This window comes from Malania oleifera, chromosome 7 (assembly GCF_029873635.1).
Source record: "Malania oleifera isolate guangnan ecotype guangnan chromosome 7, ASM2987363v1, whole genome shotgun sequence".
Taxonomy (NCBI): Eukaryota; Viridiplantae; Streptophyta; class Magnoliopsida; order Santalales; family Ximeniaceae; genus Malania; species Malania oleifera.
In genome coordinates, this window is record NC_080423.1 from 96,705,031 (window position 1) to 96,715,796 (window position 10,766).

Genomic DNA, 10,766 nt, shown 5'->3' on the forward strand with positions numbered 1-10,766 from the left:
TTATAGCGTATCATTGATGTTTTGTATGATACAAGGACAGGTTAGTTTACTTATTCACCCCTGAGTCCCATTACTAGGTTCGGGGCATGATAGCATCAATTCCAAGCAAGGGTGCCGATGGGCTGGCACGCCAAGCACTGTCGAGCTAGAGCCCACTGCTATGATCCCTCACAACAAGGTTGACTGCTGACTTCCCATAAAGCCAACAATCAACCCCCCAGCTGCTACCCTGGGAGCGCTTGAACCTATGACCTCACTCTGATACCACTTGTCAAGATCAAGCACTACCGGTTCTTCTAAAACCAATTGGTGGTAGAAGGGGTGCAACATTTTCCTTTAAACAGCAGTGCAGAGCCCCACACTAAGCATCAGATGGACATGAGGGGCTGCACCAACTCCAAGCAAGGGTGCTGACGGGCTGGCATGCCAAGCACTATCGAGCTAGGGCCCACTGCAATAATCCATTGCAACAAGTTGACTGCTGACTTCCCATAAAGCCAACAATCACTAATCATAAATAAAACAAATCATAAACATAGTCAATTGATTATTAGTCTACATAGTATGACTAATAATCAATTGAACTTCATTAATTGATTTGTCTCACATGTACGATGAAGCATGAATGTATAGTAACTCCTCAAATTTTGGAGTCTAACCGTGAACTTCAAAGACCTCAACTATATCGAGAAGAGATCGGAAGTGCTCCGCTTCGGGGTTCTCAACACAGTCGTCCTCTACAACATTTACCAAGCATGCTTCAAGAGGGTCTTCACAAGAGAAAGCATCCAAGTGTTCCCGCAGAATAACATCAATGCTATTAGCTTCAAACACATCACCATCATCCCTAACTTGCTTCATGACATTAAAAATGTTATGTTCAGCAGTCATGTTCCCAAATGAGATTTTCATCAAACCATTCCTGCATTGGATGTTAGAATTTCTCGTAGTAAGGAATGGTCTACCAAGGATAATTGGGATATGGGAATTTTTGGTCACCACTTGTTGAGTATCCAGTACCACAAAATCAACAGGGTAAAAGAATTAATCCACTTGAACTAAAACATCCTCCACGACTCCTTTAGGAATTCTAATTATTATATCTGCCAGTTCTAAAGCCATCTTTGCTGGCTTCAACTCTCCCAACCCAAGTTGTTCATACACAGAGTAGGGGAGAAGATTAACACTCGCCCCCAAATTAAGCAAGGCACGCTCGAATTTGAATTCCCCTGTCACTATGGAAATGATCAGGTTCCCAGGGTCATTGTATTTGGGAGGTGTAGTTGCATTCAGAATTGAGCTCACTTGTTCAGCCAAAAGGACTTTGCTATGCACATTATGCTTACACTTCACAGTGCATAGATCCTTTAAAAATTTAGCATATGCAGGCACTTGCTTTATGGTATCAAGTAAAGGTATGTTTACCTTCACTTGTTGGAACAATTCAAGCATTTTAGCATTACATCTTCCCTTTTGAAGAGCCTTGAGTCTTTGTGGGTACAGGATGACTATTGGATCTTTTGCAACAACATTCTCACCCTCAATCTCTTAGGGCTCTTGCGTCACCTCATTACTCTTAGATTCATGAATAGGCTCTTTGAAAACATTGCTTGAAAAGCCTTCATCATTTCTTTTTGAAATCTCTTTTTGCGGAATTTTTCTTTCAACTTTCTTACCACTTCTAAGGGTAATGGATTGAGCATGCTCCATAGTCACCTCAGAGTCACTAGTACTCGCAATACTATGTTGACCCACTGGATTAGCTTGGGGTTGAGATGGAAATTTACCTTTTTCTTATTGAAGTACCCCAACAACGATGTTCAACTTAGTAATTTAAGCTTTCATGTCCCCAATAGATTAAGTGATTTGAGAAATTGATTGACTCGTTTGGGCTATGAACTGTTGCATTTGATCCTCTAGACTTCTTTTATGAGGGGGTTGGTATGGTGGAACATGTTGTTGCCGTGGAGGGGCATATGCTTGAGGATGATTTTGAGCATACCCCCGAGAACCTTGGCTTTGATGAAATTGGGTTCCTTGCCCTTGAAAATTTTGTGGGGCATGGTGATTGAAACTTTGAGTAGGAAATGAAGGATTAGCCACCTCTTGATTCCTCCAACTAAAGTTAGGGTGATTTGACCCCCCTTTGTTGTAAGTTTCAAAGTATGGATTGTTGAAGAGCCTTTTGAATTGATTCAAAGAATTCACACTTGCCTGACCACTAATCACTTCTTTTAGGGAGGGAATTGTCGGACACTCACTAGTGGAGTGTTCTTGGGTCTCACAAATTGCACAAACCTTTTCCAATCTAGGTCCAGTGGTAACCTTTTTCATTTGCAAAACCTCCATTTGCGTTGTGTGGTTTGCAATCTTAACTAACATATCGTCCTTTTCTTTGATTGGTACATCCCTCCGCCACCCTGAATACCAAGGTGCCTCAATGTTCCAACGGATTGAGAAGTGCCCCAAGTTTGGGCTCGTTCCGCAAAAACATCAAAGTAATCTAATGCATCCTTGGGTGATTTGTTTAAAAACTCGCCATTGCACATCAAGTCTATATACTGGTGATTCTTAGGTCAAAGCCCTTGCATGAAAAAGTTCACAATTTGCCAAGTATCTAGACCATGATGTGGAATGGTTTGTAAAAGCTCCTTGAAGCATTCCCACACTTGATGAAATTCTTCATTAGGTTTTTCAGAAAAATTTTGAATTTGTTAGGTCAAATCAATGGTTTTTTGTGTAGGAAAGAACTTCTTCAAGAAGTTTCTTTGCATCTCTTCCCAAAATGTAATAGAATGAGGTTTAAGGGAATATAACCATGACTTAGCTTTATCCTTTAAAGAAAAAGGGATAAGCTTAAGTTTAACCATATCTTCAGGGACAACGGGGTTAGTAAGAGTTGAACAAACCTCTTCAAATTCCTTCAGATGTAAATAAGGGGACTCTGAATCCATCCCATATAATGTGGGCACCATCTTAATCATTTCAGGTTTCAACACAATGTGGCGAGCTTGCATTGGTAAACGAATACAAGAGGGCTTAATAGACCTTGGAGGATTGAAATAATCTCCTAATGTTCTTGCATGTTGAATGGCGGGAACATTAGGGACATTTTGTTAATTTGGGGCATATTAAAAGTTTTGAAAATTTTGAAATTGTTGTGCCCCCATTCCTTCTTGGTCTTGCATATTGCGTTGATTTCCAAAGAAAGGCAGTTGCCCCACTTGACCTTGGTGAAAGGGTTGGTTGTTGTAACCCCCTTGATTAGCTTGAGCGAATAAAGGGTTGGCTTCTCCATATTAGGGTGGAGCATTCCTAAGAGAATGAATTGGGCCTCCATTTCCATCCCTCTCATGTGGCAGTTCTTGGTTATTTTCGGGTTCCAACGCCATTGGTCTTCTAGAGGATGAGGGTCCTCTTTGGAAATTTATGGATGGAGATGATTCGATGGGCTCTTCTGAGAATTCTAAGTGACGTTGAACTAATCTAGAAGGCCACTCCTTAACTAGCCTATTAGTTCCGTCATGAACCCAACTCGACATACACTATGATAACAAAATTCAAGAAAATGAAGAAAAAATAATAATAATTAGTTCCTGCAAAAGAAACAAAATGTTACTACAAGTTAATATAAAACGTTTAGGTGGTACAACCGTCCATGGAAAACAAGGAAATGTAAATACAAATAAATGTGCAAAAAAAAGTAAATAAATATATAATAGTTAGTACAAGTAGGCGAAAGAAAAACCAGCCATTGTATGTACATATATATATAGATATATAGTATTATGCACTTTTTTTTCTCCAAACTTACACAGAATCCCCAGCAACGGCGCAAAAAATGCTTGTCATTTTATTTTGTTCATCATTGTCCAATTCCCAAGCGTAGGAAAATTCCATTGTCAAGCAAAGTAATCTTGGAGTCCCGAGGTCATTTCCACAAGGATTCAATTGGGAAGTTTAAGAGTCCGTACGTCACAGATTAACTCAGAGTGAGATGTGTGGGGATTGATTTTAATGAATACAACTATCACTTGATTATAACAATTTAATTAAAGCGCTAGGCTTTAGATTTCATCCTAATCTCATCAATGGTAATCAAATCTCACATCTTTATAACTCAACCAACATCAATATACCTATTGAACTTGATCGAAAAATATATCAATTGAAATGCATAGATCTAACAAAAATTGTTGATTAATGTCAAATGAAAATATTTTAGCAAACTTTTCGAATATAAGAACAAAAGCATTGGTTGTAGCAAGATTTAACTTGTCCTACAATCAATCAAGAAGTTTTACAAAACTAAAAGTTTTTAGAAAAAGATCATTGAACATTAATCAATTTTAAACATAAAATACTTGAAGACTGAGGTGAGAATTACCATAAAGGGATGTAGGACTCCACCCTTAGCCTACTTGAATTTAGTTTGGCCATTAGAACGAAAAGAAGAAATACTTAAAATAAATACTTCTGAAGGTTTACAAGGAAATGAGAGAGAGAATACAAGAAAATGAGGTAGCTCCTCCTTTTTAAGGCTAACACAAACCTCTTATTTATAGGTTGAAAAACTACTCCCTCCACTCCAAAACCTAACACAATTTATTAGTTACACTCCTATACCTACCACAAACACCTCCACCTACCAAAATGGTAGTTTGCACTCCTTATGTTGTTGAAATTTATTGTTTAATCTCGTCACCTTTCTTCCAGCTCAAGTTTGGACAGCTAAACATTGTAATTTGGACTTCCTCGTGAAATGTAAATTTGTAGGGCTTGAAGTCTTTTTTGCAATGAAACCAAGTTTGCATAAATTGGATAACCAAGTCAAACGTTATGACTGATTTACCAAATTGCAGAAAACTGCTACATTACTTCAATTGACCCAAATTAAAGCACTCTTGGATGTTATTCAATTCTTCCAAACATCGTTCCTTACTTCACAAATTAGTACTTTGAATCTTTAAAGTCTTTTTAGGCCATTCCATACTCCACACAAGGGCTAATCATTATTTAATGAAATTTACTTACAAATGACAAAAATCACACAATAAGTTTTATATGCATGTTACGTAGATGATTTAACTTATTTATGTGCACTAAGATGGCGTATAAATGTTCATAAATATGCAATATTATGTACTAATCACACCCCCGAACTTGCACATTGCTAGTCCCTAGCAATCAAAATAATTTTAAAGAAAACTTCAAATAAGTACAAAATTAGAAAATAAAGCCACTTTCGTAGGGAAAAACGATTGCATTTAGCGCATGCAACAAGCCTTTAAACCCCTAGGGTCCCCCTAGTGGACGAGTTAAGTCTCGTGCGGGCTTGTAGAGATGATACCCACAAACATCTTCCATGCTGTCAAAAGAAAATAGAAATGACTACAGTAAAAATAAAAAGAAAGAACAACAAAAAATAAAATAAAATAAACTACTACTACCTCAAAACAAAAAATAAAACTTAAAACAAGCACTCCCTTATCCAAGTTATGAATTTTAAACTAGCCCAATAAATAGAATGCTCAATTAATTAATTTACTTATAAATAATACAAAGTTTTAGAGAAAAACTCAAATGTATCAATCCAACTCTCGATGTGTAAGGGAATTTAGCCATTCAAATAATTCAAGTTATCCAAATGCATATGAATTTAGATCATTCCATTTTTGAGTGTTGACTTCAAGACCTTCCATGGATTCTCTCAAAATAAAACCTCTCATTGAAAATAGGGTAAACATCCACCCAAGAACTCGTGTGAACAAGAGTATTTGACTAGCCAATTTCAAGTATAATTCACATGAATAGAAAAATGGCACAGATGGAAACAAGTCTCAAAAAATTAGTAATGAATTACAATATTGATAAGTGGCATGTTAGCGGCACATGATTCATTAAAATTATTCAACATTGAAACACACGGCAATTCTTAGAATCAAAAAGGATTTTCATTGGTTGTAATGTAATTCGGGTAAGAAGGAAAGGAAATCAAAATTGTGATGCCTTTTAATGTGGCTTAGGACATACCTATGACGATCACAAATTCTAACCTATCCAAACACATAGTTAAACACCCAAACATAAATGGGATTGAAGAGAACAACACCATACAAGGTTGTAAACCACAATCTTCAAGAAGCTATTGCGCGAGAGGGCTACAAATGGGGCATTAAATACGGCACCAACGTGCTAATTATAAAGGGTATGCCTTGAGTTTTCTTTTCTTTTTTTTTGTTTTTCTTCTTCTTCTTTTTTTTTTTTTGAACGAACTCTTACCCAGTCCTATGTTCCTTCAACGTTTACAAGCCACTACCAATGATATCCATCCAACATTGCCAACCCTTGAACAATATTTACCCATAAAAGATTTCCCTAAGCTGGCCAGAATGGAAAAACACTAATGGCTCAAAAAAATGGTACCAATGATCTTGAAAGTTAGAAGAATTAAGGCTCCAATTTTCAAGAAGGCCTAGGATCATGTTCTATAAATTGCCATGATTCAGTATTGAATAATAATAAGGCTTATATATATGTCACTAACATTGGAAACTTATTGGTATTGCAAAATTGAATGAAAGTTAACCCCCAATTGAAAGATAGGCACCAATATATCAAGAAGGTTTAAGTCTCCACTCGATTTGTAAGGATTTCATTCACAAGCATTATTAACTCAAATATGTTTCAAATGGCTTGTAGATATGCATGAGTGAGATGCCAATTGATGATTTAAGCATGTCTCAAACAAAGTATTACACTAAGTCTATGAATCACATAAGAGCATACTAGAAATCAAACAGAGTTTAAATTCACTCATCAAAAGGTCTTCTCTCTTTCTCACTTTTTTTTCAAAAATAGAAAAAAAAATTGAATGATTGATATCTCCACACCGCCGAACTTAAATTATGCGTGCCCTCAATGTATATAGATGAAATACGAAGAAAAGATTTGGGAGAGTGAGGAGAAGGTATCACCTTGAGAATGAATCTACGACATATCTACAATTAATGGGTTAGAAAACAGACAAAACACCAAAATCAAAGTAAATGTCTGGGCTGCGCACGCCGGCAATCTTATCCCTGACAACAAATTTGAGAAACTAGGAAAAGAAAGCCTTTATTTGATGAGGTTTTTCTCTGTCCTTCCAGATTTGAATGATCTACCTGCAACCAACACAGACAATGGGATAAGGAGACAGATTATCCACCCTTTCAAAAAGGTCGGGAATATGAGATGTAATTGTGCCTATAAATGGAAGTGAATGCACAAGGGTTAGGAACTCAAGACATCAGTTTGATCTTGCACTCCAAAATTTCCTAACTTCTCTTAAAGACTCTCAATCATCCCTATGGCAGGATCATCTTCCAACCCAATTCTGGATCTGAATGTAGGCACCAGATGTGACAACCAGTCCTAATGAGCTACTAGATATATCCCTGGTCTATCTTATTTTTCCCCTCAACTCCAAGGTGATGTGATTGAGGACTGAAATGGTAATGGCCACAATATCCGATACAAGTGCAGCTTCCCATGCGATTTCTTTGAGTGCTCAAGTGGTCACTTCGATATCTCACTGACCCAACGTCTATAGAGTCGAAACACTACTGTGAACCGCCTCCAAAATGAGATTTCCTTTCTGCAGCAGAAATCCTGAGAAGACCAACAAAAAATAAAAGACTGCGGCAATGCAGAAATAAAGAGCTTAAGCGAGAGGTCAAGAACTAAGGAAACTGGTGAAAAATTACTCCAACGATCTTGGGCTAGGGTTCGGGTAGTAGGGCTGGGACGAAAGTTGGGAGCATTTCCAGTAGGAACATAAACTGACTCAAAGCCATGGTGCAAGTAAAGAAAGGGCAAGACCTCATGCTTTTCAACTTGAGGGGGGGAGGCATGACATGACAGAGATCGGTCTAAGGGTCTTCTTGTTTTTTTGCTCTTTTTTTTTTTTTGGACACAAATAGACCAAGTACCAAGGGTCTGTGTAAACCTCTCCCCCAACTTGAAATTGTACATTATCCTTAAAAATGTTGTATTCCTTAGTTGTCCAAAGTGATGGAATGATGCAAAACCTGTGAAAGGGGTAGAAAGAATACGATTGGAGAAACGAGGAGGAGAACAAGAACAATTAAAGAAAAAGAAAAAAAAATAAAAATAAAAATACAAGAACCATAAAAATAAAATAAAGAAAATGAAAATATATACAAGACCACGAGACTAAATGTGGTCTAAGTGAGGAGAGGTTCTGGTAGTAAAACTGGATCCACCAATTCCTCTCCAATGCTAACACGAGGGAAGGACAACGGAAAATCTTTTAAAAATGGTTTTAGACGTTGCCATTTCCTTGAAAACAATTACCATCTTTGGGATTTTCAATATCCACAGTGCCATGAGGGGTAAACCGTCCTTACTATGTAAGGGGACCTATCCAACGGGACTATTAGATACTTACAACACAAGTGAAGCCTAGAATCGTACACATAAGACTTTTTGGTTAGGTGTCAAATTGTCTCTCACCAAATATGTTTCATCATGATAACACCTTACCCTTCTCTATATAAATTATAAACGAGTTATCATAAGCATCTCTTACTTTCTTCAAGTTCATTTAGTTGCAAAACGACGATGGGGTCAACAGCCAACCATTCCAAGATTGGAATTCAAAGTTTAATGGCCCACCAGCAGGCTTTATGTTCCATTTCCACAAAGTAAATGGCAAGTCTTACCAATAAAACTAGCCTATAAGGAGACATACCCAAAATAGTTTTGAAAAAAGTGTAGTATGCCCAAAGCGCAGGCATAAATAATCTCAAGGACCAAGTCTTTACGGTTCGGGTTTACCTTTTTTCAAGAATAATTTAATCTGCCTATTAGCCAATTCCACTGCCCACTAGTTTGCCAGGTGATTAGGCCATTAGTTTGGGTTGAAATTTACGTAGAAATTTATGCGATACAATATTTTTTCCTTATATAAAGTTTCAAAAGATCTATTACAGAAAGGAAATGTAAAGCCGTCATCACTAATGAGTGCTTCAGGCATCCAAAAACAAGATAAAACATTTTTATTTTAAAAAAAAAAAACTTAATCATACCTTTGTGATTGTTAGTTCTCGTTAGAATAGTCTCTACCATTTGGATACATAATCCACCGCTGCTAAAAGAATGTACAGATAGCCAAAGGAGGAGGGGAAAGGACTCATAAAATCGATGCCCAAACAATCAAATTTTCAATAATCAAAAAAGGGTTTTAAAGGGATCAATTTCTATGTGTGATCCCTCTATATGTGGCATTGTCACACCGTTTGCAAAATTCAGAACCGTCTTTTTCTTTAAAAAGAGTGGGCAGCAAAAACCACTTTGTAAATTTGTGCAGTGGTTTTTCTTGAAAAGAAATGCCACCATAGGTTCCAATGATAGAATGATGATGCCACCTTGAGTCTCTTAATTGGCATTACATCTTCTCAAATACTGGTCTGGACAAGATTTAAACAAGTATGGGTCTCATAAAAGAACGTTTTTGACCTCAGCTAGGAAATTTTGTCTATCTTGGGATTCCAATGACAAAGAGTTGCCGAAACAACACGAGATAGTTAACATGTCGAGTACCAAGGTAAGTCACCACAAGGAACAATGTTCACCGAGAGAGAAGAAACTATCTTGATAGGAATTGTGTTGTAGAGGCGTATCAAATACCAGTCGGGACAAATGATCAGCCCACAACATTTTCAACTCCTTTCGTGTCTTTAAGATTAAATCAAATTCTTGAAGGGAGTAAGAGTAGTAGATTCCACGGATGAGCTTTGGCTTAGCATCCTGCTAAGGGAGCAGACTTGAGCGCAGCATGATCTATTGTAAAACCAACCAATAGGTGAACAAATGAGATATGACCGAAACTTGTCCAGGGCAAAAAACTATTGCTAGATAGCTAGAACTCTTTTATGTGATAGTGTAACTCATTTGTGCATCATTTAAGAGTTCTACTAACGTAGTACACCACGCAAAAGATACTCCCTCTACACTAGCACGCTACACATGGGCATAATCCAATTGCATCACATCTAAGTCAAAAAGGCATCTTTCCAATCTGGTGGTTTGCATTAGGCGAAGAAAATTTAACATTTTTTTAGTTTTGAAAAAGCCGTTCACATGCAATGTGTCCACTCAAATGGGATACATCCTTAGCAAAAAGGTTGCACAAAGGTGTGCAATGACACGAATTCTTTATAAACCTTCTATAAAAAACTGAGGTCCAAGGAAGGGACCGCACGTCCTTGATGCAAGTTGTGGTAGGCAAATTTGAAATAATTTCACATGACGTGTATACCTCATACCCTTAGCAGAACAATGTGGCTCAACAACAATACCTTGTGTCCCAATAAAATGACATTTTTACCAATTTAAGATGAGATTTTTCTCCTCAATCTAGTGAGGATTTGGGGGATTTTGTCGGAATAGTGATGATTTTAAAACCGTCACTCTAAAACTCTTAAAACGTCACTAGTAGTGTTATTAGTGACGGTTTCTCCTAACTGTCACTACTAGTCTATCATTTAAAACTAAAATTAAACTATGTACCCAATTAGGAGTGAGCATGCATAATTTCGAGAAAACCCGAAATTCAACGATAAAGAGACCAATTTCAGTCAATTCGGTTCACGTCAATCACGAAATAGGGTCACGGTTCGAGGCCGAGGTTATTGATTTTACCAATTTTGGTTCATGGTTAACGATTCGAGCTTAACGAATAATAATTATTTTAATTATAA